General features: G+C 37.3%; 2 long non-coding RNA genes across 2 annotated transcripts; one reads left to right on the top strand and one right to left on the bottom strand.

Moving 5' to 3' along the window:
- Nucleotides 1–688: 688 nt before the first annotated feature.
- On the bottom strand, nt 689–21,002 carry LOC122452960. Its single transcript, XR_006272886.1, has 3 exons — nt 20,911–21,002; nt 17,053–17,175; nt 689–1,415 (listed from the first exon to the last, which is right to left on the bottom strand). It is a non-coding gene; the product is annotated as an uncharacterized LOC122452960 (long non-coding RNA).
- On the top strand, nt 17,563–27,466 carry LOC122452953. The gene is made up of 3 exons (XR_006272885.1): nt 17,563–17,687; nt 19,164–19,235; nt 27,174–27,466. It is a non-coding gene; the product is annotated as an uncharacterized LOC122452953 (long non-coding RNA).
- Nucleotides 27,467–27,901: the final 435 nt, after the last annotated feature.

The raw sequence follows: 27,901 nt of genomic DNA, 5'->3' as shown, positions 1-27,901 counted from the left end.
GGGTTGTGAAGCATCAGACACAATTTAGCAACTGAACAACAACAAAGGTGTATATCATTATACATTTGTCAAAACCCATACAAGGCAAAAAGTGAACCCTAACACAAACTATAGGACTTTAGTTAAGAATAATTTATCAATACTGGTTCATCAATTGTAACAAATGAACCACACTACTGCAAGATGTTTACAACAGGGGAAACTGGATGAGGGACTAACATGTGAGGGTATATAGGAACTCTGTGTATTTTCTGCTCAGTTTTTCTGTAAATATAAAACTGCTCTTTAAAAAGTCTATTAATTAAAAGAAATAAAAATAACAATTAGATGGCTTTTGGTAAGAACAAGGCAGAGCATTTAAAACCTGGCAGCATATAGCAGCATACATTTCAGGCTACCAACTTGAGCGTCTTTGTTTCTATCAGTTACAGAGTTAGTTTTTAAGCACTGTGACTGCTGTTACAGAAGCAGATCAGCTGAGGCCTCAGGAGCTGCTACATGGATTCCCACTTCAGTACATGGAATCTTGTCCATACTTAGTGGCTAGCTGTTCATCAAACCAGCACCATGTGGTTAAGTGACTCTGAACAGACAGGTTACACACCAGTGGCAGGGACTCTGAGAATCTAAGCATCTCAGTTTGATCCCAAACTACACAGGCATAGTTTGAATATGCTGGAGTGGGATAAAAACTGAAAAATTAGGATATGAAACAGTATATGCTGCTTTTAACCACAAGAGTTCTATTATAGACCACTAGTGAAGGTCTAGCTGTTACTATAAAAGCAAATATCTAAACTAGGTATGTAACCAACACCAACATGAACCTGACCAGCAGACCACCCCTAACAGTCAGATTTCACAGCCCTAAACACAAGACTGGCACCAAACTGAAAATGCCTCCTTTAGGCACCATGGAAGCTCTGTCATTCAACAGAGCCTACAGAAGATGTCAGAACATGGAGCTCAAAGGGGACATGGAATTTCAGAGGTTCTGACAGTACATTATGGGGTTTTGATGAGTTGGGGGGAAAACTATCTCAGGCGAGACTTGGTGGTCAGGGCTGCCAGCACTGCAATTTTTAAAATGAGCAAGAAAACAAAGTCTCTACAGCCACTTTCTGAAGGTGAGAAAGTATGCATAGGTTTTTTTTTTTTCTCCAGATATAGTAAATCCATGTTGTCAAAATTATTCTGTTCTTAAGGGGTTTCTCCCAATCAAGTTTAAATTCACTGGTCACAGATACTGGATGTCTGGCTCCACTGGCATCCAGGTGAAAGTGAAACAAGATTTTCTTTTTCCCTTCATTTTGCAGTTACTATGCCAGATATCTTCAGTTTGTGCTTCCACTGAAGGGCTCCTGTACCCTCTGGCTTCTGACTGGTTCAGTCACGTGGATGCCAACAGCTGCAGACTGGAGGAAGAGAAGACAGTAAGGTTGGCAAATATACTCCCCAAGCTCACTCTCTGCCACTACTGGGATGTCCTCTCCCACAATCCTTTCACTTTCAGGGTCCCAATGACTCTCTCCCCTCCCTCTTCAGGCTTAGGAGTGCTAACAGCCTCCTAATAAGTAGCCACAGGATGTACAGTATTCCCTGTGGATTCTGACCACCCACAATCTTATTAAATTCCCCTCAGATTATCCCAACTAGAAGTGTGCTATCTATTCCCTACAGGGTCCTTGGCTGATAAAGATGCCACTGAGTTTCTAGGATGGACCTTCAGAAACCGCTAAATATAAGATTTTAAGGAACATAACTTCTCCTGGGACAGCTGTTCTCAGTACTTGGGACCTACCTGAGTGCTGTCATAATGTTAGATGGCCTATTGGTCCTTTAGAATATTCCTTAAAAATAAGGTTTATCAGAAATTTGACTCAATCAATAAAACTCCTGAGACTTTGAAGAAACTTCACCAATTCCAGTGAGAAACAGTATAAGCCACACCCACACACACAAAAAAAATTCTACATCAAGCACCTTCTGGTTGAGACTGAGCATGAGAATTTAACGTAAATACAAAACTTCAATTTATTTAACTATAATTCACAAGGGCAAAAATCTTTTTGATATTTTATCTTAATTCCTCTTATTCTTTACAGAGGGTGAATCTCTGAACATCCATTTTCTCCCCAAAATATTTATAATGGGAGGGTGCTTATCTTCAAATTTAAGCATAGTTTTTGACATTTTGTTCTAGGAACATCTTAACATAGTTCCACTTTATTTTACAACATGATTTCATTTTACAGTTTCTAAACTATGTTGGACAACACCGCAGATCATTTTTTATAGGAACTAGACTAGGGTGATATTTACACCTGTGTACAAGGAAGCTTTCAAATCTATTTAAACAATGTGTGGTTCTGACCCATTTCAGGGCCTGCTAGGAGAAAAATCTATATTGCCATCAGCTGCTCAAAGAGGATCCACAAAGAAGAAATGAGTTGCAATGAAGGGGCCGCTCAGGAAAATGTAGCAAGAATACTCTTGACAGAGTGCTGTTCTCACCCTCACCCCACAGAGGATCACTTCAGGGAGCCTCTAGGGAGCGTTATTGTGATGTTCTGCGCAATGCAGGGTTATCTTGCATCCTTGACCCCCTCCCCCCCACCCACCTAGTATACACCCTTAGTATTTTGTGATCATTGTTACAACAAAAAAACTTCCCTAGGGGAAGATAACAATCCTGCTTTAGAACCTCTGGGTTAAAAACAAAAATCTCAAAAATCACTTCTCTCCTGCTCTTGATGTTTCCTTCCAATGTGAAGGGAACCCCATGAAAATAACATTCTTGGGCTTTTGCCAAAACTTTACTCCCTCTTCACCAAGGGAGGCACACAGACTTACTGATTGAAAATGTTAAGAAAAAGAAAATGGCATGTTCAACTCATTTCCTCTTCCCTTTCCCTTGGAAACAAGATGACTGCAGAAAAGAAAACACTGCTCCTTCCCCACACTGAAGGTTGCATGGGGCAGCTCTGACCCTGCCAGGCAGTGCCTGCCCAATCCTGTGCCGTTTGGGACTCGGTGGGGAAAGCTGCCTGGCTCTCTTTAGAGGAAGCCCACTGCCCCTACAGTTAAACTACAATTTTCAACATTAACTGTATGAAACATAAAGATGGTATTTTGATCTCCCATCACCTCTATTTCATTTCTCAGTTCACGCAAAACATTAAAACAGGAACAGTATTTACTGACCCTCCTCAAATCCAAACTTCTGCCTCTCTACGAACAAAGTTTCTATTAATCTAGATTTCTTTCCCCGTCTTTCTTTAACAATACTTTTCACCATCTAAATCAAGTCCACATTTTCGAAAACTTTTTCTCTTCGAAAGAAGTCTTCTCAACCTCTCCCATTCATAGGCAAAGTCTACGGTGGCTAAGAAAATACAGACACTTAGAAATAGCTTGGCTTTAAAAAGCTTTTGGAAACATAAACAGCAAGTGCCATCCAGGAAAACCCTAATTCACAACGATTTTCCCCAAATATTTTCTTTTCTCTCTATTCTTAAGTCAGATCAGCCTTTCTCTGAAGAATCTTCAATAAAATAATTTTATCACTAAGATGAATCTTTAGAAAACACAGAGATTCAAAATTCACTGTTAAAGAGTTTATTATCTCTCATTCTTTTATTAACAGTACTTTAATTGCCAGAAATATTTTCCACAAAGATATCCCAATTCAAATCTTTTGAGCTACTCTACTGTTCAACTATTTGGGGTTTTGAAGGAAAATAACAGACAGCATTTTTTCAGCCACTTTTTCCTCTTAATCACTAAACACATATACTTAAAGAGAAATTTAATCCAGCTTCTTCTGGTTTGCTTCCATTTAAATCATTAAAATGTTGTTTCTTAAAAGTTATTTGCTGTCCAAGAGATTTTTTTAAGCTAGCTTCTTTTCTTAAAAATCCAAATTGGCCATAAGAATATGAGCTCTGATGCCAAAAGGTTCAGGGTTGGAATAAAAGTGTGAGCCCCAAGTTGAAAATCAGTTTTAAATGCCGGCTATGACCTAAAGGGACCATGTGGACTCCTTCCCTAACTTGAGCCTTCTGGAAGCAAACACTACAGCTGAGGTTACCAGAAGGTCTTCAAAAGAAATCCTGCATTCATTAATCAGCCAGAGCTTCTGGAAATTCTAATTTATGCCCTTAACAGTCTTATGTTTGTCCTAATCATGTGTGATTTGTCCTCTATAATGTTTAAGAGGGAAAATGCTTCAACTAATGTTTAATTCATAAAATGATGAAATGAATTAACTTCTTTTTTTTAATGTTTACTCTTTTCATCCTTCAAATCTAAGAAAAATCCCTTCAATTTGAAGAGAATATGTCCCCTTTAAGTAGCACCATTATTTGAGGTCATCTTACCTCCTACCATCTACTAGCAAAAAAACAATCTCTTATTTCCTCAAAAGTACCATTACCAGTGGTAGGAGATTTTTGAATGCTTTTGTTGTTGCATCATAAACTAGAAGCAGCACCTACTTTCAAAGAAAAAAAAGCACCAAACTACCATGTAACATTGACGAAGGTGAAAGAAACTCTTGGAAAAAAAATTTTCTTCTTTGCTTCTTGGTTAGAAAAAATAAAAAAGAAGTTTAACTTCCTTTCAGCAGAAGTTTCTCAGTCTTCCTAGTTAGAAGAGTAAAACCAACTTATTTATTACTGACTTTATTGTTTAAAAATATATATAACTCACATTTGCCTACCTTCTTCAAAGCAGTCAATCTGGAAATATATATATTTCTATGAACTGTGAAGATCAGAGAAATGAAAGCAACAGTTTTCAAAGATACCAAAACTATTTCCTATACAGTTTGACTAAGGGACATTGTCAGTTTTCAGAAGGCTGGTTTTTGATGAATAAAAAAGAAGCATTCAAGAACACATCTGGTTTTCCACACTGATTAGCATTTAACAATCCTAGTTCTAGGTTCTCAATTTAAAACATGATGTCAAAATGTCCTTAAGTAATATTAAATGACTTTTAATGGATCCCTATCTATTTACTTCCTGAGGAATTAATAGTCCAAAAGTCTATTAGACTGCAATCTAAAATACTACAATTTTCTATCACACTGTAGTAACTTAACAGTACACTAAATTAACACATTACACTGCCAACCTGTAAAAAATTACTTACAAAATGATAATTTGTATGTCAATTATACACTGGAGGTTTATTTATAATGTATCTTAATGAATTATGGCCAGTAGTGGTTACAAAAATAAAAGATGTATCAGTTCAGTTGCTCAGTCGTGTCCTACTCTTTGTGACCCCATGAATCGCAGCATGCCAGGCCTCCCTGTCCATCACAAACTCCTGGAGTTTACTCAAACTCATGCCCATCAAGTCGGTGATGCCATCCAGCCAACTCATCCTCTGTCGTCCCCTTCTCCTCCTGCCCCCAATTCCTCCCAGCATCAGGGTCTTTTCCAGTGAGTCAACTCTTTGCATGAGGTGGCCAAAGTACTGGAGTTTCAGCTTCAGCATCAGTCCTTCCAATGAACACCCAGGACTGATCTCCTTTAGGGTGGACTGGTTGGATCTCCTTGCAGTCCAAGGGACTCTCAAGAGTCTTCTCCAACACCACAGTTCAAAAGCATCAATTTTTCGGCCAATTTGCCTTGATTCATGGACATAACATTCCAGGTTCCTATGCAATATTGCTCTTTACAGCATCAGACCTTGCTATAAGATGTATACACATGCCTAATTGAAAATTCTACAGTAGCTTTACTTTGCAACTTTCATAACTCACTATTAATTAAATTTTTAATTAGTACAAAGTTACCCTTATTCATTGCTACAGCTGTGCTTTTAAATTGATCCTTTGTTGTTTTTCTCTTTATTTCTCTACCCAAGACTCCATGATCCTAACTATAAACAACACAAGATATAAGACAATTATTGACTAATAATAGCAAAAAGTAACCATTTTCAGGGTTCCTCAAGTATTTACTGGGCTTCCCTAGTGGCTCAGACAGTGAAGAATCCGTCTACAATGCAAGAGACCTGGATTCAATCCCTGGGTTGGGAAGATCCCCTGGAGGAGGGCATGGCAACCCACTCCAGTATTCTTGCCTGGAGAATCCCCATGGACAGAAGAGCCTGGTGGGCTATAGTCCATGGGGTCACACAAGAGTCAGACATGACCCAGCAACTAAGCACAGCACAAGTGCTTATGACGCGATCTGCACAGCTCAATGCTGACATCTGTAGAAAGGTAATACATTTTTCAGTTAAAAAAAAAACTAAGATTTTTCTTCTTTTACATGAGGCTTACATAAAGGTTGGCACACTATTTTAAAAAGTTTTCTTTGTGAATGTGCTACAAGGAACAAAATTTGACAATTCCAAACAAGGGTCAATATATATCATGAAAAAAATAAATCACAAAAAACTGAACTATTTTAGACATCACTCATACAATGAAAAATAAATCTTAAGGTTAATATTTTAACATCATGGCCCACATTTAAAAGGTATCATTTTAATCTTAGAAGGCAATGCTTTAAACACTGAAATTTTAGAGAAGATAAATATAATTGTACATTCATAACACATTCTCACAAGCCAAGTAAAAGGAAACAAAACCACTGGTAAACAGCCAGATAGATCATAAGTATCATGTCTCAGCTACTGTTTACTGTAAAGCATGAATAATATTACCTACCTGCCTCAGTTAGATTAACATTTCCCTGACAGTAAATTCTATTTCATTTTTAGGAATTTTCCACTCCTTTTAGACTTTATCCGTTTGCTTCATGGATGGACGCAAGAAATGATTATTATTTTTCTATCTGTATTTTTGTTTTGTTTTCTCATAACCAAAATGCACAGAAATCTTGCACTGTTTGTATTCAATAAATCTCACTCAACATTTGGCATAGCTCACTCCAACCTATCTTTAATAGGCAGCAATCCCTTTCCTCAGAGGTGCTGTATCATTCTGACAATCAAGGCACTGGTGTAATTTCCTTTGCCAACATGATAAGATAGGGAACATTCTACACCGTTTCACAAGCACCAGCCCCATGAGACCATGAGTTCAGCTCTCTCATGGTACAATACTACTGTGATAAAATTAAAAGGTCCATGTAATAATTTTTAGTTTTACATATTCTCTACAAATTTTAATACTAAGAATCTCATTTGTTGTTGAGACTTAGTCTCTAAGTCTTGTCCAACTCTTTTACGACCCCATGGACTGCAGCTCACCAGGCTCCTCTGTCCATGGGATTTCCCCACAAGAACACTGGAGTGGGCTGCCATTCCCTTTTCAAAGGAATCTTCCCGATCAAGGGATTGAACTCACATCTCCCGCATTGGCAGGCAGATTCTTTACCACCAAGGCACCTGGGAAGCCCAAGAATTTCATTCAGAAGAAAATAAAAATTAATGCAAAGGAACAGTTACACTTTCCTATTAGACTCTTGATTTCATAATAGCCTGCTCTAGAAAGTCTTCCTGATTGATTCTCCAAATCAGGATAAAGTGACATCCACTAGCGAGTCAAAACAAAATTCCTGTTTCCAATAAGCCAGATAAGAAAAACACACGAGAGAGCTCACTTTTTCGTTGGCTGTAACTACAAGACAGACTGGCTGAGCAACATTAAACTTGGCTCAGTCATGTAATAGCCTCAGTCTGGGATATAACTGAATTTATAACAGCAGAAGCAAAGTTGTAATGTACAATTATATAATTTACTTGAACATTTGCTTTCCATACAGGAAGTAACAGATTGACCAGTTGCATTTTGGCTAAGATGAATTCTACCATTATCCAGGGTAAAACAAATTTGCTGACATCTGGAAATCCTTCAGAAATCATCTCTAAATCTCTCTGATGACTCTTGACATTGTTTCTTTTTCCCTTGGAATAGTATACAGCTATGTCCTCCTTTGTAAAGGCTCTGGACCTACACTCAAGCATAGTAACTGTTTGGGAAGCCATAAATGTATCTCACATATTTTACAGAAGAGATAACCACTCAGGTGATTCAGTCAGATCTCAATGATTGAAACAAAAAATAAAATTCAGGGATAAAGAAGAGAGAGAAAAAAAAGCAAAAAATCCTTGTTGGCATATTCCTTTCTAAACATTTAATATTGTAAGGAAAACACACTGTGTAGGATATGGATTTTTCTTTCTCATTTTATATCTCAGTTGACAACCAAGTAGAACTCCTACATATTTAATAATATTCCCTCCCAGTTAAGTTATACTCCAGGAAAGGTATTTTATGGGCTGTGGAACATTCTTATTCATGACCTTAACATCTTAGAATAGGCTGATGGATAAGCAATGCATATTCTATATTGATGAATAAATGATCTGGATCCCAGGATATATATCTTCAAAGTTTGAAAACTTATATTGTCCAGTAAAAATCTCTCATTATCACCCTTTGAAAAGGTCTTGAAATTGCAACCATCTATGGCCAAATATTATTTTCTGAAATCTGTCCCCCATACATGGATTTATGAGTCCCATGGTTAGACAAAGGGAAATTATCCAAGGCAAAGTTGTCCAAACAGGCAGTTATCCAGCAGACTGGAGCCAAGACAGTTCTCTGGAGGTAACTACAGGTTCAACCGCAGCTGTGTGGGAACTACGAACACCAATCAGTTCTATGAAGAGTTTGGGTGACTCCAGGAAGAACAAACTGGTAAGACAGTTTTTGTGTCCTAGTCTATTGGCATGTATTTTTTAAGTGGGGAGGAGGCTTAAAACATTCATCTATCTGTAGTGTTTCTACCTCTAAATAGTTATATTACATCATGTTATGCAAATTACCATTATAATATCATAAATTTTTTTGCACCCCAAGTGTATTCAAGCAGGAAGCCAAGCAGAAACATAAGACTGAAAACACAATGAAAAATATCAGACACTACAAAGAATACCATGGTGCCTACAAAGAATAACAGTCTTCCACACGCAAACTAGCTGTACATATGTAAATCTCATTTGATCCCCTGGATAACCCAAGAGGTAAGTAGTAAAGTTATTATGATCCTTTCACAGATGAGGAAATTAAAACTCAGAAAGGTTGGGAAATAGTCAATGTTGCCCAGACAGTAAGCGAGAAGTAAGGATTCACACCAGGTAATTCTTTTTTGAGAACCAGCACTCAATCCACACATGCCTTTTAGGGCAAGCTCTACATAAGAAAATGGTAGTAGTGTCACTGCTCCTGCACTGGAGTTGACACATTACAACTACAAAATCTGTGTTCTGTTAGCAGAAAATGTGAGGAAGAAGAGGAGTGAGGAGAGTGAGGTGAATATTGGGTAGAACTGACAGTATTTGCAACATCTTATCTGAGCCTTCTGGTGTTCACAATTATTTTTCTTTTTCATTAAGCAAAATTTCAAACACACACAAAGTAAAAAGAACAGTGTAATGAATTTCCATGTACCCACCATCCAGCTTCAACAGTTATAAACATTTTGCTATTTGTTTCATCTTTCCTAATTTTTTTATTTTAGTTTCTGACTGGGCCAGATTTCTAAGTAAACTAAAATATAAAAGAAAGCTTGACTAGATAACCAGGACAAATAGTGTCACTATATATCTAAGTTAAATCTAACTGCTTTTACATGCTCTACTACTAGCAAAACAAATTTGATTAAAGGAATCACTTTAGTTAGAGGTATACAGAATTCAAGTGAAATATCTGATGAATCCAATTGTATATGAAAGGGAAAATGCCTTTATTATTCGCAATGCTCCTGATTTCTAAGAATAAGGGAGTCCTTTGTTGGCTGATTAGATTGTTGAGAGAAAAGGTAAAATACAGAAAATTTTTAAAAACTATCATTATAATCCTCTCAGAAAAGGTTGGAGAGAAAAATCTATGAGAAAGAAGCAGCTAAGACTCAGTATAGCTGAGAAGCTGTTGGGACGAAGTTGGAGAGTAGAGAAGAAATGTGATATGGGTTGCACCAGAAAAAGAATTCTGGAAAATTAACAAGGAGTTATATATTAAGTTTTGCATACAGTATGTAATGTACATTGTTCTCTCTCCATACAATGTTCAGAAAAATTTCTATTTTTTACTAATGCACTGAAAAATTGAATATATTTGGGGGAAGTCTTGAAGTGCTGAGTCCTGCTTTAAAATAGTCTTCTCAGAAGGATACTACCATGTTAAAATAATGTGTTACAGGATGTTTTAGAATATGTGTTAGAGGATCTTTTTTAAAGTATACCTGAGTTTTCCCTTTATTATTTTTATCACACAAATAATAAATAAATATATATATATATATATATATATAACATATAATAGATCATATAGGAAATAAAGTGCACTGAAGCATACTGTGACCCTAAGGGGATCCCAAGGCCACCATTAACTATGCAAAAGTCTGGGAAGCTGAGGGCAGGAATGCCATGCTTAGCTCTGACCAGTAGCTTTCAGTGGTTTTCCTCCAACCCCTAGAGAACGTTTTATTATGCATCAGGGCATCTTGATTATCATGGTGATGACAAGGAGGCCTATTACTGATTGGCACCTAGTGCCTTAGAGGTAAGAGACACCAGTAATGAGCCACATGAGCATTTCATTTATTTTTTTCATGCAGATATACACTCTTTAAATGTTTACCAAAAATGGGAGCATGCTAATACATATAGTTCATAATCTGTGAAAAAGCATATCTTACTGGAGTGTTCCATTCATATAAAAGATAAGAATTGGTACCCATGTTTAAAATTTTTGAAATTTCTCCTAATTCTAGCTTGAAATTTCTCTACTGCCATGCAGAAAAGAGTGCCTTTGTATTATTAAATAACAGTTCATTGAAGAAAATCTACTAATTTATAATTAATGTGCATTCCTAAAATAATACCAAGAATGAAACTGGCCCCTTAAATAACTGTCATTAGAACTGATGGAATGTTCAGAGACACATCAAAACAAATCAATCTGTATCTGTTGGTGTTTTTGTTTTGCTTTATTTCAGCAGTTAGTATATGTTAGGTTGCTTCTTTAAAAATATATTCATTTTTGCATTTTTTAAGACCCCCAATGTCACAGAATCCTGATATTCCCATCTATACATCTGAACTATAAAAAGAAAAAAAAAAAGAGTGGAGGAAGTGGAGGAAAGTATTCTTATTGGGGAATCACAAATGAAATGATATGTATGAATGGAGGTAAAGAAGATGCATGGTTAGAGACAAGTGAGAACCAAGTATAAAAATGAAGTTTATATTTTCTGAAATGAGGGATGGGGATATGCTATTCAAATACCATTACCTAGTCAACAAAGACTAATTCTAGGCCAGTCGTGATCTTCTCACATATCCTTAATGTTGAAATTATAAATAATAAAATAACCCATAGTTATTTGTGACCCTTAGTAAACTACTACAAATTCTGCAGTTTACCTCGGCTATACATAAGGGATTTTCAGCCATCATTTGTGGTATGCCAGATACTGTCCTAAATACAATTACCTGAAAATGGTTTTCTGCCTCAAGGAATTCAGACTCTAAAGGAGAGGACCAACATGTAAACAATTAAGTAAATAAACTTTTATACTTGAAATACTAGAAGTATACAAAGGATCAAGTATACCAAGAGACCAAGAAACAGTTTCATAAATGAAATGAGTCTTAAATGGAGGACATGGGCCAGGGAAAACTGGCATTCCAAATAAAGAGACTAAATAAAAAGCAAAGAAGTATGATACTTTACAAGATCTTCAAGTAATCCCATATGACTAAAGCATAGAATGCAAGGAACAGTATGGTAAGAGATGACATGAGAGAGCAAGATGCAAGCTCATTGAGGACCACACTGAAAAATTGTACCGTATCATATAGCTAGAGAAGCCACAGAAGTGCTTTTAACTGACAAGCAACATAATCAGATCTTAGAGATATTTATCTATCAGTATTGAAGATGAAATGAACAAATATGAACCAAGATAAAAGAAAACTAAAGTAGTCCAGGCCAAGTGATGATGCGTTGAACTACACTTTGAAGCAGTGAGAATGGAAAAGAACTAGCTTTACGTCAGTGATGTTAACAGCGGAGAATCAGATGAATTTTGTTACTATATATGACTTTAGTTCAGACCTAGTCCTGTCACCTACTAGCTGTACAACCTTAAATAATTTACATAATTTTCCAATCAAATTTCCCCTTGACGTGAAAATAAAAATAATAATCATTCCTAACTCACAGAGAATGGTTGTGAGAATTCAGTGAGTTACTGAAATATCTTAAATGCCTATCATAGTATTAGATTGGTTGTTTTTATCATCATCATCAAAGGAATGAATGGAAAATTAGTCCCCAGGTTTATATATTTGTTAAGTGGAGATGAGAATTTACTTATGGAGAGAAAATATAAATGACAAATTTTGGACATGTTAAGTGTCTAACATAAAGTAAGTAAGTAAGTGAAGTCACTCAGTTGTGTCCGACTCTTTGCGACCCCGTGGACTGTAGCCTACCAGGCTCCTCCGTCCATGGGCAAGAATACTGGAGTGGGTTGCCATTTCCTTCCCCAGGGGATCTTGCTGACCCAGAGATTGAACCCAGGTCTCCCGCATTGCGGGCAGATGCTTTAACCTCTGAGCCACCAGGGAAGCCCCTAACATAAAGTAGGACCTCAGTAAAAATGCACTGAGTTAGTGAATAAATGAATGCTTGAAATGTCTATGGGAGAACTGGAAGATTTCTATTGTATGTATCAGATATTTATAATGCAGCCCTATATTACAAATATAGATCTGGGAGCTGTTAGTGTACAAGTATTCTTTAAATCCATGCATGACTGATTTCAATCAAGCAACCCCTATACTACAAAAGACAGACGAAGGGCAAACACAGAACAAGAAATACCAACATTTTTCAGACCAAGCAGAGAAGTAGACAAAAAAGCATTCTGAGAAGATATTTACCACTTGCCACATGTGGCAAAGGAAATTTGTTTGTAATTTATGATACTATCTCAAATCACAAGACTTTTGTGAACATAATCATACCCTTCACATAACAGTATGTACTGAGATTATATAGGGGGAAAAGACAATATAACCTATAAAATATGAGGAAGTCTCTTTTCTCATCCCTTTATTAGAATTTTCATGAAAATAATTCCTACTGAAGAAGCTCTGACAGAATACACACAAGAAACTTAAATATAATTGACAGTTGAAGCAGGAAGGACAGTATTTTTCCTATAATTAAAAGGCAGAGTATACAGTATATATGTTGAACTATATATAACACTGCACCCAAAACTTATATGATTTTTTAAAAACTACAAATACTTGGTCTCTGCTTATAGTTCCTTAAACAGAACTCCTAAAACCCTTGTAATTTCCTGGATAACAGGAGTCATAGGAGCATTTATTCTAATAGTTGGTCTTTATCTTTGGTTCCTCACACAGAGCTACCATGTCTCAAATTTTCCTGGGTACTAGAAGCATCTTTTGTCCTAATGATGCCACTTCTGGTGAGTCCTTACATAGCTGGTCACCAGAAAGACCAAGGCATGATCAAAGGGTTGGAATTTTCAGCCCTCCCCTTCACCTCTGGGGAGGTGGCAGGCACTGGAGATTGCGATCACCAATTGCGATTGGTGATAACCAATGGTGAATGACTTACTCAATCAATGAAACCTCCATTAAAAACTCCAAATGATGGGGTTCAGAGAACTTTTGGGTGGGTGAATGCATCAAGGTGCTGGGAAGGTGATATGCCCACAGAGGGCATGGAAACCTCATGCACCCCTCTCCATATTTTGCCCTGTGCACATGTTCTACTTGGCTGTTCCTTGTTGTATCCTTTAATACTATACCAGTGATAGCAAGGGTTTCCTGATTTCTGCAAGAGAGTTTACCAAACTATCCCACTTTAGGAGGGAGTCTCAGGGAACCCTGCTATATAGATGGCTGTTCAGAAGTATAGATAGCCACCTAGGACTTGCTACTGGCATCTGAAGTGGGTGCAGTCATACAGAACTGAGACCTTAACCTATAGGGTCTGTGCTAACTCTGGGTAGTGTCAGAACTGAATTAAACTGTAGGAAACCTAGTTGATGTCAGAGAACTGGAGAACTGGTTGTTGGGTGGAGGAAAAAGTTACTCAGAAGTGTTAGTAAAAGCAAACTGAAAGAGAGGATAGCTAATGCAAATGCTGAGTACCAAACAGAAGTTTCAAGGACTTCAGGATACTTTCTACTTTCATGGCTAATCTCTAGTAGCTATATGATCTTAAATAATATATTTCACAAATACAACTCCTCTCACTTATTTTTTCAATCTTAACAGTATAAATAATAAGGAGAAAATGTGTATTGGCTAGCCCTTGGTCTGGCAAACAGACTTTCAGTCTGCTAATGAGGTAAACGACTTGAACAAAATTAAAGCTACCCTAAAGAATTTAAAAAATAATAAAAACTTGCAAATTTTTTCCTCAGGAAAAACTTATACAGGACTGAATAAACCTCATTATTATTTCCTTTTCTTCATAATTGCATCAAACTTATGTTTAATGGAGGTTCTGCCTACAGCATGGTCAGCCTGGAAAAACTGCACTAGTTGAAACCTGGTTCCAGATGGCAGAGTTTTTAAGAACAATTCTTTTTACTGAGAAGCTGACAGGAAATCTCCGAAGATGCACCACAACGTTCTTCTGGAGCAACAAACAATTCTGTAACTCAGATCCAAACACCTCTCTTAAAATGCATGGAGAGAAATGCAATGGTATAGAAGGAGAGGGACTGTGCTGGCCTCACAGTCAAAGTTACTATTAACCTTAACTTCCCCATTTAACTTTATATCCCCCTTCTCACATTATGAAAATTTTTGTGACATTTTCTTTACATATGGTTCTTTGTATTTACAACACATTGCAGAATTTTTTTCCCACTGAATCCTGTGTTCAATATCATTTATAGAACAGCCTCTTCTTTTTTCCAGCTTCTTCTCATAACCCAGCTAGCACCATAAAGTGAAGGTCATAGCTTTGTATGCAGGAGCCCCTAGACAAAACATACTTCTATTTCACATTTGACAGATGTGGCAGTGTATCTACTTTGCAATCATGTTTAGCAGTGAGCACAGGTGAAATACATGTGCTTATTCCCTAACACATAAAACTTAAATTGGCATAGCCAGAGGCAGTTTATCCTAAGAGTCTTCTCAGCCTAAGCTGAATTAATTCTCTTACAGTTCTTTTTATCCAGTACTCTCAGCCTGTGTACCATGGCTCCAAATTCCTAATTACTATAAAGTAATTTTCTTCCCTTGAGCTAAGCCTGGTAATATGCCTCTAACAGATGACCTCCAGAATGAAATTTGTAACATGTAAGGCCAGGTCTGAGAATAATTTTATGTAGTTTAAATGAACATAATAAAAAAAATCACAATAGCATCTCTACCTTTGCCAGGAAGTTTAAAAAAAAAAAGGCAATAATAATACACCTAAGCTTAAAATAATGTTCCTAAAATGAACTCTTTCCTTCTCGTTAAAGTTATCCTTCCATCTTCATATATCCCAAGCAAATAATCAGATTTCAAATTCAAAATTGTTTTCCTTTAATTTTACTGAAGTGACCAAATTTGGATTCTGCTGTGTTTTTTATGGGAAGGGTACACTTTGATACTGGGTAAGGTGAAGGATATGTTTCCCTTTTCAAACATTGTTCCATTTTTCAAAAAGTAATTTCAAAATCTTCCCATAAAATCTTCAATTATTTAAATAATCATGCGTGAGTGCCTGCTAAGTCACTTCAGTCCTGTCCAACTCTTTGCAACTCTATGAGCTATAGAACCCAAGACTCCTCCGTCCATGACATTCTCCAGGCAAGAATACTGGAATGAGTTGCCATGCCCTCCTCCAGGGGATCTTCCTGACTCAGGGAGCAAACCTGCGTCCCTTATGTCTCCTGCATTGGCAGGTTGGTTCTTTACCCCTAGCACCACCTGGAAAGCCTCTGACTAATCATATCAAACCTAAAACCTAATATTTTTAGGTTTTAAAATGTGAAATAAGTAACTGAAGCTCTTCCTGAATAATTACCACTAAAACTGACTAGTCATTCATTCATCTTAAACCCATTTACTTACACAGATTAAGGTCAAGGCAGAAAATAAAGCTACCTCTGTAAAAAATCACCCCAAGAGTAGACGATTCCAACCACAGCTATACATGCCAGTCACAGCTAAAAAGAGCAAAGTTGCAGGTGTCTTCAAGACAGGAAATAAAAACAAACCCAATCTTTCCAAAAATATAAAAATAAACAACTTTCCACTTGCAACGGGAACTTCCTCCTGCATATAGGTGAAGAAAAAGCAATTCTCAGGGGTGCACCTTTTCCTACAGCCATGAGTATTTTCCAGTCATGCTATTTTAATCCCAACTAAGCCACCCTCCCTCTCCTTTCTATCAAGAACATTTATTTATGATTGGTTCGAAGACTGGGGAATACAGTATATGAAGCTTCTGGACTTTTTTTTTCTAATAAGACTGCTCATGTTAATTAGCCTTCAAATATACTCTCAATATATAAAAATACAGACCAGTGTAGCCACTGCTTCCTAATTCCAATTCAATTTAATCATAAATGGAAAATATGTCCAAGAAAACAGAGTCTCTGAGTACTTAATGATGGCTACATTATTCAAAAAGCTTCACAAGCATAACTGAAAAAGAGAAAGCCTGACGCACCCAGGAGAGGTATAAAGGAGACAATTGTGGCAGTGAAGAGGCCAGAAGAAACATTTCAGACAAGGGAGGAGAAAGGTGAAGAGTGCAATCAAGTTAATGACATTGAATATTTGAAGAATTGGGAAAACTCTCAAAATAAAGCATAAAAATTGGGACAGGAAATTGTATATACAGCATGACGCCAAGTTTGTGATACAACTGTGTATTTTCTTGAAGAAAATATTGAGGGGGTTTTCCCCTAAATTAGTTGGGTTTGTTTTTTTTTTAACTTTTTCATTCCACTCTTTGTATTTCTTACCACAAATTGTGCTTGTGAGATTGAAAAAAGACACACTCACGCATTTCGTGAAAATTCAGCTCCTTTCTTGTCCTTTTAATTGACATAACGCGTCGCTAAAGTTCGGGCTGTCAGTAGAGTTGGGAAGTAAACCGGTCCATTAAGGTTAGTCCTTTTCTTCTGGCTGTAAGATACAATTTGAGGGTAGAAGAATAACTTCCGGCTAAGCAGAATAACTTCCGGCTAAGCAAGGCCTCTTTAGAGTAATGGCAGCTCGTGAAACGCTTCTCTCTGAGGGCAGCACCTCGCATGCCATTTCCAGGCCTAGTCTCTGTTCTATGAAACCTACTGAATACGCGCTGGGCTCGGCCAGCTTTTGGAAGCCCGGAGCTACACGAAGGCAGAAGAGTAAACTACCACAGCGTCTCCTTGCCGCTCAGGATTACCCAGAACTGACTCTGCACCTCCCAGGCTGCCCTGCGCCACGCACCATCGCGCACACCACGCACCGTCACGCACGGCCACGCACCGCAGGCCAAAAAGCTCCGCCTCTGAGGCAGGCCCGTAGTACCGCGGCTCGACTGTAGTGTTGTCTCAGTCTCTCGTTTGAAGCTTCTGTGACTGCAACTTGCACAGCTCCGTCGTGATGTCTGAGGCTCTCGGACGCAGCCGTCATTCCCTTGAAGGCACAATGAGGTGCTTCTTTGCTTCCCATCCCGACCATACGTTTTCCTGGTAGTGCGACCTTGGTGCTTTTAATCACCCCTTCCACACCACAAAGTAAATCGCGACACGCATGTCTGACCATTCGCTTCCTCAGGCTCTGCCTGACTTTGTGTGCACTTGACCTGACTTAGACTTCCTTTATATTCCTATTCCCTTGCCCACGGCAGCAGTTCTTCACTTCTTAGGAACCATAATGGTGGAATGGATGCGTGACTGCATGCCAAGTCACTTCAGTCCTGTCTGACTCTTTGCGACTCCATGGACTTAGCCCTTCAGGCTCCTCTGCCAGTGGGAGTACTCCAGGCGAAAGTACTGAGTGGGTTGGCATGCCCTCCGCCAGGGGATCTTCCCGACCCGGAGATCGAATGGAATGGATGCAGAGAAACTCTTAATTTCAGAGGGTTTAAAAAACGATAGTTTAATGCTACAAGATACTCCATCACATATATTTCCTACTTCTGTAATCCCCTCCCCAAAATATTAGTTTTAAAGTATAATGAAGCGAATCCTACGGTTATTCTGAAAGTCACAGACAACAGAGTAGTTCTCATTCTCTGCCCACAAGATAAATTTTCTGAAAATACATTCCATTTTGAATTCTCCAAGGATATGTTGCTAATCCTGCCTGGGACAAGAGAGCAGGATGAGACATGGATGAACCCTATAATGTATATGAAGTGCTTAGCCATCCATATATATTGGTATTCTATAGTGTTAGCTATGATTACCATACTGCAGAAAAGGAGAACCAGAGAAATAGATTTGAGCAGAGTGCCACAGTAGGAAAAGAACATGTGTAAGTTAGTGAGTCCCACACCCACATGGACCCATAAAAAGCTAAACTGATCACTAATTTCACCCTCAATTTCAAATGCTACCCTAGTCCAGGAAACAAGTATTCTCATTTTTTATCTCACTTTCCATAAAAGAAACTATATTACTGATCCTGGGGGGAAGACTTGCCACCGTTATATAAAATGTTCTGAGTTGTGATGAAAGGAATGAACCATATACAGAAACATGATTTGAACCCAAGGTATATATAGTAAGATGCTGTATTACAAGCTTTCACTATTTTCAGAAAATGTCACTCTAGAAACATTAAGCATAAACAGTTGGAGATATAGAATCCTGCAGCCTGTTACATGGATTATGGAGAGGAGGAAAAGGGGAGAGAAATGGAGGAAAAGAAATAGTTTTGCCAACATAAACTCTGATTTGAGGAGGTGAGGGGCCTGTGGAGAGGATGGTGCAGGTAAATTGTTGAGGAAGATATTTGGTTAGGAAACCTAAGGAAATCAGTTTGAAATGATTGTGATAGATTACCTTCCAGATAGAAGCAGTATTAGGGCCTTTCTTTTCACTTTTAAGTATAATTTGAATATAATATTAATATTTTCCATTTTAAAAATAATATATTAAGAAATTTTCTCTTTTTTTTTTAAGGAAAAACCTAACATCTGGTTGTTGAAGACTTTACAAGACCATTCCTCATTTAAGCCAAGTCCACTTAATAAGGTCAGAACAAATTCAAACTTAATGATTTGTGGATTTTTTTTAATAAACAGCATACTACAAGATGACAAACATATAAAGGAAAAAAAAAATGGTAAATTATTTGCAAGTTTATCAGATTAAAACCAGCAACTACCATTTCAAATGTTCTTGGATTTTTATGTTGTATGAATGGAAATCATAGTTTATAAACTGTTAACAAAGTTTCTACTTGATGCACTTTTCAGCATCTGGTCCTTCAGGAAGGTTATTTTGAAGGACAAAAAGATGCTGCTAACCAATTGTGTTAACTTGATCCCAGACTTAACCGATGGTAAGAGAAATAACCATTGTGTGTGTGTGTGTGGAAAAAGAGCTTTTTCTGCAGCACACTAAAGAAATAAAAATAAGGATGTCATTGAAGCTATATCAGATAAGTTCTAAATATCTAGTAAATGCCCAGGTCACTTTGTGGGTGGGGGGGAAAAAAACCGTGTAATGGCTAACAATTCTTTAAAATCACTACAAATGTAAATGTCTGTTTCACAAATATTGGTTTATGTCATGTGGTGACTCAGGTAACACTCACAACTACAACCATAACATAAAATATTCCAGAGGGAAAAAAACAATGAGAAGCCTAAAAACCAGAACACTGTCTTAAACTGAAAGGACAGTGGATACACATCATTTTTGTATTTTAAAATCTCCTAAAACTTGGATTTTCCTGTAAGCAAAAAAGGTAACCTCCTGATGAGCTCATACACAGTGTTATATCTGTTTCCATTGCAACTCTCAAACTCTTCATATTGATTATACTTTTCTGGATGCCCGCAAAATCTTCACTGAAACGGAAAATACCCTCCAGAGCAGAATTTCTTTTTCAAACAATACAACTTGAAGAGTCACAGTGCCCTCTAGTGGTCAACTGATAAAACCCACTTTTACTTCAATCTCAGAAAACAAAAAGTTTCAGTGAATCTTGTATGTTTTCAAATAGTTTTTCCCATAAATATTAATAAATGCCAATTTCTGTTTCTGAGAGGCAAAAATATTTACGGTCAGTTAGCACATAGCACAGTGGATAATGACTCCTTTTTTTGTCCATTGCTCCTACAGTTAAGCTGTATCTAGATGGCAAAAAAGGCTTAACTCCAATCAAGCCTGCAAAACAAGGGCCATTAAAATGTACAAATGTAAATTTTTAATCTAGAATTGTGGCAAGGAAAATTTTATGGAGTTTTGGATCTGTAGTTAAGTCTCAAATCTGCCAATGTCTGACGGTGAGACCTGTGGAAAGGAACGTGATCACGCTGCACCTCACTTTTCTTCACGTGTAAATGAATAAAGGTTGGCTGCATTGGTGAGGATGCAGGAAAACGAACTCTAAACATTTTTAGTAAGAGCGTTAATGCTACAGCCTTTCTGGAGGGAAAATTGGCACTAACTCTCAAACTAACAGGCGTTTCTTAAGTTTATTGCCAAAAACTCTCCAAAACCAGGATTTTCCAAATGTACATTGCCTTAGTGCCAGAATAAGTGTCAATATTTAATTCTTACTCTGTCTCATCCACTAAGTGCTTTAAGTATATTTTTTCATTTAATTCTCAAAAAATCTTATGATCTAGAACCATAATTAACCCTATTTACATGTCAGGAAACTGAGACATGAAAAGGTGCCCAAGTGGTATAAACTTACCAATAATTGCTAAAGCCTGGATCCAAACCCAGACTGTATGGTTCAGGGTCCACACTGCTGACCACCTGCTCTTCTTCCAGAACTCCCTCTTCTGGGAATTTATCCTAAGGAAATAATCAAGAATATGCATGAATACTTTTTTTTTAAATTTATTTTTAACTGAAGGATAATTGTTCTACAATGTTGTGTTGGTTTCTGCTGTACAACCATGTGGATCAGCCATAAGGATACATACACAAACACTGTTCAATCAGTGTTAATTTCAGCATCATTTATAATAAAGGGGAAGAAAGGAAAATAACCTAAATTACCATTAAAATGATTGTGTTAAAACCAAACAATTGACTCTGTACCCTTAAAGAGCATCTAATGACATGGAAAATGTCCCCAAATATAGTAACTGAAATGTTAGAAGCATACATACATACATATATATGTTTATGTACAGTGTGCTCCTATTTTGTAAAGAAATATATGTTCAAGAAAAACAAAGGAAAATTATCCAAGTATAAATAATAATTATGTCTAATTGGTGAGTTTACGGGGTAATGATTTTTATTTTCTTTTTTATGCCCATTTTCCAAATTAATTCTAAAAATACATTATTTCAATGAAGGGTTCAGGCCAAATGTGCTCTCAGATACTTTCTGACTCTAAATTTTTATTATTTTGAATGTGACAAATAGAGGATAGTCATGGAATTTTAGAACTAGGAGAGAAAAAAGGTTACATTCTCTCCAGCAGTTTCCAAATCTGTTTCATCCTCAGAATCACCTGAGCTGATCAAAATACAGACTCCCTGCCACCCTCTTTCCCTGATCCAAATCACCTGTGCATGAAGCTCAGGGGTTCCTTCTGATCTGACACTTTGGGAAGTACGAATTTACCCCCATTGCATCATTTCCATCCTCTCACAAGTTGTAAAACAGGATTCTTCTAAACCAAACACAGACTAGAGTCATCATGTACTATTATAAGCTATCATATACTATTATAAGCTATCATATACTATTATCAATTGATATTGATATTGACAAACTTTAACTTTAGTTTCAATTCCTTAATTTTGTTAAGGAAAAAGTGCATCTTACTATAAAAATCAAATTTACTAATGAAAAAATTTTAGCCATAAGAATAGTGAAAGTTATACCTACCAACACTGAGCAGAGAGAATGCATTTTTTTTTTTAAGATTTATTCCTTTTTTATACTTTTTGTTGCAATGGTGAATGGTATTGTTTCCTTAATTTCTCTTTCTGTTTTTCCATTGTTAGTATATAGGAATGCAAGGGATTTCTGTGTGTTAATTTTATATCCTGCAACTTAACTATATTCGTTGATTAGCTCTAGTAATTTTCTGGTAGAGTCTTTAGGGTTTTCTATATAGAGGATCATGTCATCTGCAAACAGTGAGAGTTTTACTTCTTCTTTTCCTATCTGGATTCCTTTTACTTCTTTTTCTGCTCTGATTGCTGTGGCCAGAACTTCCAACACTATGTTGAATAGTAGTGGTGAGAGTGGGCACCCTTGTCTTGTTCCTGATTTCAGGGGAAATGCCTTCAATTTTTCACCATTGAGGGTGATGCTTGCTGTGGGTTTGTCATATATAGCTTTTATTATGTTGAGGTATGTTCCTTCTATTCCTGCTTTTTGGAGAGTTTTAATCATAAATGAGTGTTGAATTTTGTCAAAGGCTTTCTCTGCATCTATTGAGATAATCATATGGTTTTTATCTTTCAATTTGTTAATGTGGTGTATTACATTGATTGATTTGCGGATATTAAAGAATCCTTGCATTCCTGGGATAAAGCCCACTTGGTCATGGTGTATGATTTTTTTAATATGTTGTTGGATTCTGTTTGCTAGAATTTTGTTAAGGATTTTTGCATCTATGTTCATCAGTGATATTGGCCTGTAGTTTTCTTTTTTTGTGGCATCTTTGTCTGGTTTTGGAATAAGGGTGATGGTGGCCTCATAGAATGAGTTTGGAAGCTTACCTTCATCTGCAATTTTCTGGAAGAGTTTGAGTAAGATAGGTGTTAGCTCCTCTCTAAATTTTTGGTAGAATTCAGCTGTGAAGCCATCTGGTCCTGGGCTTTTGTTTGCTGGAAGATTTTTGATGACAGTTTCGATTTCCTTGCTTGTGATGGGTCTGTTAAGATCTTCTATTTCTTCCTGGTTCAGTTTTGGAAAGTTATACTTTTCTAAGAATTTGTCCATTTCATCCAAGTTGTCCATTTTATTGGCATAGAGCTGCTGGTAGTAGTCTCTTATGATCCTTTGTATTTCAGTGTTGTCTGTTGTGATCTCTCCATTTTCATTTCTAATTTTGTTAATTTGGTTCTTCTCTCTTTGTTTCTTAATGAGTCTTGCTAATGGTTTGTCAATTTTGTTTATTTTTTCAAAAAACCAGCTTTTAGCTTTGTTGATTTTTGCTATGGTCTCTTTAGTTTCTTTTGCATTTATTTCTGCCCTAATTTTTAAGATTTCTTTCCTTCTACTAACCCTGGGGTTCTTCATTTCTTCCTTCTCTAATTGCTTTTAGGTGTAGAGTTAGGTTATTTATTTGTTTTTTTCTTGTTTCTTGAGTAAGCCTGTAATGCTATGAACCTTCCCCTTAGCACTGCTTTTACAGTGTCCCATAGGTTTTGGGTTGTTGTGTTTTCATTTTCATTCATTTCTATGCATATTTTGATTTCTTTTTTGATTTCTTCTATGATTTGTTGGTTATTCAGAAGCGTGTTATTTAGCCTCCATATGTTTGAATTTTTAACAATTTTTTTTCCTGTAATTGAGATCTAATCTTACTGCACTGTGGTCAGAAAAGATGACTGGAATGATTTCAATTTTTTTGAATTTTCCAAGACTAGATTTATGGCCCAGGATGTGATCTATTCTGGAGAAGGTTCCGTGTGCACTTGAGAAAAAGGTGAAGTTGATTGTTTTGGGGTGAAATGTCCTATAAGATATCTACCTAAAAGAACAAAGGACCTATACATAGAAACTATAAAAACACTGATGAAAGAAATCAAAGAGGACACAAACAGATGGAGAAACATACCGTGTTCATGGATTGGAAGAATCAATATTGTCAAAATGGCTATTATACCCAAAGCAATCTATAGATTCAATGCAATCCCTATCAAGCTACCAACGGTATTTTTCACAGAACTAGACCAAAGAATTTCACAATTTGTATGGAAATACAAAAAACCTCGAATAGCCAAAGTAATCTTGAGAAAGAAGAATGGAACTGGAGGAATCAACCTGCCTGACTTCAGACTCTACTACAAAGCCACAGTCATCAAGACAGTATGGTACTGGCACAAAGACAGAAATATAGATCAATGGAACAGAATAGAAAGCCCAGAGATAAATCCACGAACCTATGGACACCTTATCTTTGACAAAGGAGGCAAGGATATACAATGGAAAAAAGACAACCTCTTTAACAAGTGGTGCTGGGAAAACTGGTCAACCACTTGTAAAAGAATGAAACTAGAACACTTTCTAACACCATACACAAAAATAAACTCAAAATGGATTAAAGATCTAAATGTAAGACCAGAAACTATAAAACTCCTAGAGGAGAACATAGGCAAAACACTCTCCGACATAAATCACAGCCAGATCCTCCTATGACCCACCTCCCAGAATATTGGAAATAAAAGCAAAACTAAACAAAATGGGACCTAATGAAACTTAAAAGCTTTTGCACTAACAAAGGAAACTATAAGCAAGGTGAAAAGACAGCCTCAGAATGGGAGAAAATAATAGCAAATGAAGCAACCATGATTAATCTCAAAAATATACAAGCAACTCCTACAGCTCATTTCCAGAAAATAAAATGACCCAATCAAAAAATGGGCCAAAGAACTAAACAGACATTTCTCCAAAGAAGACATACAGATGGCTAACAAACACATATGAAAAGATGCTCAACATCACTCAGTATCAGAGAAATGCAAATCAAAACTACAATGAGGTACCATTACACGCCAGTCAGGATGGCTGCTATCCAAAAGTCTACAAGCAATAAATGCTGGAGAGGGTATGGAGAAAAGGGAACCCTCTTACACTGTTGGTGGGAATGCAAACTAGTACAGCCACTATGGAAAACAGTGTGGAGATTTCTAAAAAAACTGGAAATAGAACTGCCATATGACCCCGAGCAATCCCACTTCTTGGGCATACACACTTGAGGAACCAGATCTGAAGAGAACACGTGCACCCCAATGTCATCGCAGCCTGTTTAATAATAGCCCAGGAATGAAGCAACTAGATGCCCATTCAGCAAGATTTGAATGGTAAGGAAGCTGTGGTACCATATACACCATGGAATATTACTCAGCCGTTAAAAAGAATCCAATTTGAACCAGTCCTATGAGATGTAAGCTTGGAGCCCATTATATCAGAGTGAAGTAAGCCAGAAAGATAAAGAACATTACAGCATACTAACACATATATAATGGAATTTAGAAAGGTGGATAACGATAGCCCACCCTATAAGCAAAACAAGAAAAAGAGACACAGAAATACAGAACAGACTTTTGAACTTTGTGGGAGAATGTGAGGGTGGGATATTTCAAAAGAACAGCATGTATAACTATCTATGGTGAATCAGATCACCAGCCCAGGTGGGCATGCATGAGACAAGTCCTCCGGCCTGGTGCACTGGGAAGACCCAGAGGAATCGGGTGGAGAGGGAGGTGGGAGGGGGGATCGGGATTGGGAATACATGTAAATCCATGGCTGATTCATATCAATGTATGACAAAACCCACTGGAAAAAAAAATAAAAATAAAAATAAAAAAAAAAAAAAGAAACGCTAAAAAAAAAAGATTTATTCCTTTTGGCTGCGCTGGGTCTTTGTTGAGGCATATCGACTTTCCTAGTTGCGGAGAGTAAGGGCTACTCTTTAGTTTCAGTGCATGGGCTTCTCGTGCTGGCTTCTCTTGCTGTGGAGCATGGACTCTCAAGTGCGCGGGCCTCAGTAGTTGTGGTGCTTTGGCTCAGTAGTTGCGGCTCACAGGCTTAGGTGCCTCACCACATGTGGGATCCTCCTGGACCAGGGATCAAACCTGTGTCCCTTGCATTGGCAGGTGGATTTTCAACCACTGGACTAGCAGAGAAGTCCCTGAATTCTTACCTATATTCATTGCAAATAGCTTGTCCTCATTTCTCAACTACATGCCTACTTAAAGGAACCAAGATTTATCCGTTAGTGCCCACAAGACCCAAAATCAGATTCCCTCCCCCCACCCTGAAAAGAAGCATATTTGCTACTGTGGGGGCATTTCAGTTAACACAGCAAAAAAAAAAAAAATTTGTTTTAAGCAAAAGATTGTCCAAAGGTTCTCAGTAGTCCTAGTTGCACAGAGTAAGGAAAAGACACTCTGGACACAGTGAAAGCATTTATACAGAGAGAAGTTAAGATTTGCAAAATCTCTCTTAAAGTTCCAGAATTTAAGTATTTGTCACCTCTTTGAAGCTACTTGGCATATTCTTGGGGCAGCAATTTATTTGTGATATAGTAACCTGAGTCCCAAATTGGCTGTATGAAAGAAGATAAAGTTACACTAACTCTCAGGGAGATGCACATCACCTGAGTCTGTCTTATTCAAGCCACAAACCTAGTTGCATGATATACCCATGTCACTTTGTACATGAAGACATCTACCCGAGGTGTACCCCAGCAGAAAACAGGGAGCTGGCTACTGATCTTAAGAGTGAAAGTCAGTTAGTCATGTCCATGCTCTGTGACCCCATGGACTGTAGCCTGCCAGGCTCCTCTGTCCTTGGGATTATCCAGGCAAGAATAGTGGAGTGGGTAGCCACTTTCTTCTCCAGGGGCTTTTCCTGACCCAGGGATCAAACCCAGGTCTCTCGCCTTGCAGGCAGACTCTTTACTCTCTGAGCCACCAGGGAAGCCCGCTGATCCTAAAACGATAGGTAAATAAGACTGAAAGGTAAGATGATTCATCTCACCTTCCTAAAATTCAAAACTAAATATCTCCCGATAGAACAGTCTTGAAACAAAAATGTGCACACTCACAAAACATTTAAAAAAAAAAAAAGGTTGAATTAAAAAACCTCATGAAAATTGTTGAGTAGTAGTGGGCATCGAGGCAGCATTAATTGTGGGCAGCATGTACTGTTGGTTTGACTGCTTTAGTGACTCATCAGATAACACCTTCCTCCAAGTTGTAACTGCAAACTCTGTTTCAGTTCCCTTACCTGAGCCTTCTCTCTGCTTTCTTACAGTCCTGGAAAATGTTCTACTCAAGGCAGCAAGTACACACAGAGCCCAAATGAACTATAATTAAGGTGGCAAGAGACCAAGGAAAAGAGCAGTGTTAGTTCAATTGTTTCCTTTGCACGGGTAACAGATGGACTCCAAGGTCTAATAACCCTTTTGTACTTCAGCTAAGGCTGACAATACATCATTATACTCAGATGGAAGCAAGAAGAAGGTGCCTAGCAACTTGGACTTGGAATGCCTAGGCTTTTGTCAATTTACATCATAATCTTAATATTAAACAGGCTTGCTCTCATTTGCCAGTCATCACCTCATTTTATGTTTTTCAAACACAAGAAGATTAAATAGTCTTTCTTGAAAGTACTTTAGCCCCTTAGATATAGAACAGTAGTAGTATTTAAGAGTCTCCCCTTATAAATGTGTACATAAAACTGCCTTGAGCCTTGATGGAAATTATATCAGTAAGTTGGGGGGCCTACAATGGGTAATATTTTCATTAGCAAAAGTATGCACATAACCCAGGCTCTTTTTGGATTTCAGTAGGATACCAAGGACTATTTTTTGAGCCTCATTACTCTTGTATTCTTGTGCTTTATGTATATAAGAAGTCATTAGAACATCTATTTATATTTAATTTTATATTCTCCATTTTAAGTTCTATTTGTCTATATATACTTTATGATGCAAATAAAGTGTGTGCGTGTTGGGTTGTATGCTCAAGCATTTCAGATGA

The sequence above is a fragment of the Cervus canadensis genome, chromosome 1 (genome assembly GCF_019320065.1).
Source record: "Cervus canadensis isolate Bull #8, Minnesota chromosome 1, ASM1932006v1, whole genome shotgun sequence".
Taxonomy (NCBI): domain Eukaryota; kingdom Metazoa; phylum Chordata; class Mammalia; order Artiodactyla; family Cervidae; genus Cervus; species Cervus canadensis.
The sequence above is the reverse complement of the archived record's forward strand: the minus strand, read 5'-3'. Positions and strand labels throughout refer to the sequence as shown.